The following is a 4,645-nucleotide window of genomic DNA, read 5'->3' on the forward strand; positions in this document are numbered from 1 at the left end:
TATAGCAGTGGGTAGAGGGGAGAGAGCAGAAGTCAGGACTATGTAATGTACAACATATTGTATAATATACAACAGATAGGACTATATAGTATCAGAATAATGTACAACATAGCGTGTATAGTGCAGGGGTCAGGGGTATGTAATGTATAATATAAATTATACAGTGTAAGGGTCAGGACTCATAATATTGGTAATTAGTGGAAGATTAAATGTTTACATGAGACAAGCTGCAGAGATCCCACACCGCTGCCTCCCATCTCCTGAGACTGCACTCAGTGACTTGGGTCTGAGACTATACAGACATATCCCTCCCCCGGCACAGCCAGCAGACAACAGAACAAGTAATCCCGGGAGAATTGTTCTGTCAGAGATCATGCTAAACCTGGGCATGGGGTAGAAGACCCAAAAAACATACCCCAGGTCTAAGAATACCTATTGTGGGAACATTTTGCTGATCCCCAGAATCTCCATAAATCCAATCTAGAGACATAAATTGTGTCTGCAGCACAGAGAAGGAAGATTATCCGAGAGAAATACAGGAATACAGGATGGGGAACACAGCTCAGGAAAGTGACCAGGGGATTACAGGCTGATATCACCCAGTCCCCGCCCTACTCTGGACCAATCAGTGAGCAGTATGGGTGGAGGAATGGATTTAGTGTTAATGACCCACCTGTGCTGATTTCTGTAGGAGTGTCCTCCTCTATAAATGTCCCCGTTATTCCATCCTCCTCCATAGACTGCTGATCATCCCTCACATACGTCTCTTCTTCTTCTTTAATCACAACTTTTATATCTATCAGATCTTCACCCTAAACCAAGAAAATTATACAAAAGATCACTTGTAAAAGGTGATAATCTTGTAATATCACATAGTGTAAAAAAAAAAAAAAAAACACTCACCATCTCTACGAGTCCATGTTCTAGACATATCCCTTGTCTGTTACTGGATAATGTCCCAGAATTCCCGGCACCGCTCACCTCTCCTGTCAGCAGCTCCATCATCTTCTTGGTGACTTACCTGGCAGGGGAGACACCATGATCATGAAGGCGGTTCTCCCAGGGCGAGGCACAGCTATTGCACACTCTAGGCTGTGCTGATCGTGGTTGTTTTCCCTGCCGCTTCTCGGCCTTTTGGCTAGGACTGGGTGTGGTATCTGTCCTCATCAGTTGTCAGCGGAGCGCTGAAGCACCTCCTACATGGGGAGGGTGGATGCAATCCAATGACGTCATTGCACCTGGAAGGATGGTTTCAGCAGGGACTACGCTGTGCTGCCCGACAGTATACTGGGGGCCGGCCCATGGTTGAGTCTGAGCCATCTGGAAGGGTGCTCCTGGTGAGGATGGGTACTGCGCTTGGTCTTGGTCTTTTTGCCGAGTTCTAGTCTGGCCTTCTGGCTGGCTGGTGTAAGTGCTATCCCTGTCGGCGATCCGGTTGGAGGAGCTGGTAATGCCCTGTGGTAAGACGGGGTAGAACCATGCAAATCCGCTGGGTTGACGGAGGGTCTGGAGGGGCTAGTATTGGTGGAGGCTGCTAACTGGAGCGGCAGTTCTCCCCAAGAAAACCTTGAAGGGCTCTCTAGCTGACGGGGGTGGAGGGCTGCACTGGCCAGTCGGGGGGTCGGATATGGAACGAAAAGCCTATGGTGCATGTGCCCCTGGAGTGGCAGTCCAGGGGTATCTGAAGATCACTGGGTGTGAGGGACACATTGATTGAAGGATACCACGGTCACTGCACCAGATACACGCTTTTTTTAGCACCTGCCTCCTGGGCCGGGCCTTTTGGCTAGGACCGGAGGAATTTTTTATTCCTGGCCGGAGGGCCTGGTCATTGTTTCACCACAATGGCCACTTCTTTCACTCTCCTCTCCACTATCCCTTTCCCCACTTTATTTTATTTAAGCCTGTGTTTGTCACTTTTTTGTCTTTTTTTGTTTGTGCACGTTTTGTCACTGTGTGATTAGTAGGGTGCGGGTCCTCGGGCCAGCCCTGAACGTCTTGGGAGTGGGTGGACATGGCCTTCTGGCTTAGTTCGCCTGCTCTCATGGGGTCTCCCTTCGGGGGAGCCCCACCTAGTACTGGGAGGGTTCTGTTTCGGCAGTCCCTCCGAGGAAGTTGGGTCCGTGTCGGCTTCGGTTGCTCGGACCACAGTACCTCAGTCCCCGTCTGGAGCCTAACGCCCCGGGGGATCAGGGTTATGGGTCCCTCTTCACAGGAGGACCACTTGACGTTGCACCCGTCTGCACGTTTTTGTGAACACTCTTTATGTGTGTGCACATTTTTTCTGCACCGGGTGGAGTTTTTTGGGTGTGTTCACACGCCATAGGCTTTTCAAAAAAAAAAAAAAAAAAAAAAATCTTCTTGGTGACTTCTAGAATCTTCTCCATGTTGTGTCTCTCAGGATTTAGGGAGTCACATGGAGGCACTGTGATGGTCATATGATCACGGGACTTCACAAGAGGAAATCTCTGTATTGAGGAACCAATAGGAATATCATGTTAGAAACCCAGAATCCTCCTCACCTCTCCGGTCAGGTCTGTGTATTATTAATAGAGATAAGAGTGATGTCATGTGACCTCCCAAAATGCTCCTCACCTCTCCAATCAGGTCTGTGTTTTATTAACCACTTAAGGACCACCTCATGTACATATACGTCAGCAGAATGGCACAGGCAGGCACATCCACGTATATATACGTGCCCTGCTTGACGTGGGTCGGGGGTCCGATCGGGACCCCCCCGGTACATGCGGTGGTCGTGGCTTCAGGAGCGATCCGGGACGACGGCGCGGCTATTCGTTTATAGCCGCTCCGTCGCGATCGCTCCCCGGAGCTGAAGAACGGGGAGAGCCGTGTGTAAACTCGGCTTCCCCGTGCTTCACTGTGTCGGCGCATCGATCGCGTCATCTCATTTATAGGGAAGACACGATCGATGACGTCATTCCTACAGCCACACCCCCCTACACTAGTAAACACATACACAGTGATCCCTAAATGTTACAGCGCCCCCTGTGGTTAACTCCCAAACTGCAACTGTCATTTTCACAATAAAGAATGCAATTTAAATGCATTTTTTGCTGTGAAAATGACAATGGTCCCAAAAATGTGTCAAAATTGTCCGAAGTGTCCGCCATAATGTCGCAGTCACGAAAAAAATCGCTGATCGCCGCCATTTTTAGTAAAAAAAATAAAATAAATAAAAATGCAAAAAAACTATCCCCTATTTTGTAAACACTATAAATTTTGCGCAAACCAACCGATAAACGATTATTGCGATTTCTTTTACCAAAAATAGGTAGAAGAATACGTATCGGCCTAAACTGAGGAAAAAAAAATGTTATATATGTTTTTGGGGGATTTTTATTATAGCAAAAAGTAAAAAATAATGCATTTTTTTCAAAATTGTCGCTCTATTTTTGTTTATAGCGCAAAAAATAAAAACCGCAGAGGTGATCAAATACCACCAAAAGAAAGCTCTATTTGTGGGGAAAAAAAGACGCCAATTTTGTTTGGGAGCCACGTCGCACGACCGCGCAATTGTCTGTTAAAGCGACGCAGTCCCGAACTGTAAAAACCCCTTGGGTCTTTAGGCAGCATTTTGGTCCGGGGCTTAAGTGGTTAATAGAGATAAGAGTGATGTCATGTGACCTCCCAGAATCCTCCTCACCTCTCCGGTCAGGTCTGTGTTTTATTAATAGAGATAAGAGTGATGTCATGTGACCTCCCAGAATCCTCCTCACCTCTCCGGTCAGCAGGTAGATGATCTCCAGGGTGAGGTTTAGTATCTTCTCGGTCATGTGACTCTGGTCCTCCTCCATCCTCATTGGTCCCATCATTTGATCTATACAGGTCTCCTTGTAGACGGATAACTTTGGGAAATGAAAGTAAGAATTATTTGGATGGTATTGGTCACACAATAACTTTTATGCCCTTCCTGCCCAGGCCAGTTTTCTGATTTTTTCAGACAGATAGACCTTTCTTTTGGTGGTATTTATTTCCCCATTAGGTTTTTATTTTTGCTATATAAATTAAAAAATACTGACATTTAAAAACAAAAATGTTTTCTGTTATGTTGCAAATAAATAATTGTCTTCATAAACTTAAGCCAAACTGTATTCTGATACATTTCTTATACCGTGTACACACGAACAAATGTCCGATGTGAGCTTTTGGTTGGAAATTCCAACCGTGTGTATGCTCCATCGGAATTTCCAACAACAAAAATTTGAGAGTAGGTTCTCAAATTTTCCGTCAAGAAAGGTTCTTGACGGAAATTCCGATCGTCTGTATGCAATTGTGACGCACAAAAAAAAACATGTATGCTCAGAATCAAGCAGAAGAGCCGAACAGGAGCTTTAGGAGGAGTGGGTATGGTCTGTAAAAAAAAAAAGAGCACAACTGTGCATCTCTGAAAGTCTCTGATAGACAGTCTTTGGGATGAACTGCGGACTGTGGACGGCAGCAGGCTCAGGAAAGAGCTAGAAGGAATACTCTGAAGATACTCAAGCCAAGGAAAGAGAGTAAATAAGAGAATAGTTTATCAAATTATTCATGAAGCCCAGATATTTTCAATAAATGCACCACCTCTTATAGAGTATAACAGGAAAGTGTATAAGCCCCAGAGGGGCTTTTTTCCCACAAATAGAGC

General features: G+C 45.8%; 1 non-coding gene across 1 annotated transcript; it reads left to right on the top strand.

Moving 5' to 3' along the window:
- Positions 1 to 1,013: 1,013 nt before the first annotated feature.
- LOC120921829 lies at positions 1,014 to 1,172 on the top strand. Its single transcript, XR_005744998.1, has one exon. It is a non-coding gene; the product is annotated as a U1 spliceosomal RNA (small nuclear RNA).
- The last annotated feature ends 3,473 nt before the right edge of the window (positions 1,173 to 4,645 follow it).

The sequence above is a fragment of the Rana temporaria genome, assembly GCF_905171775.1.
Source record: "Rana temporaria chromosome 4 unlocalized genomic scaffold, aRanTem1.1 chr4x, whole genome shotgun sequence".
Classification (NCBI taxonomy): Eukaryota; Metazoa; Chordata; class Amphibia; order Anura; family Ranidae; genus Rana; species Rana temporaria.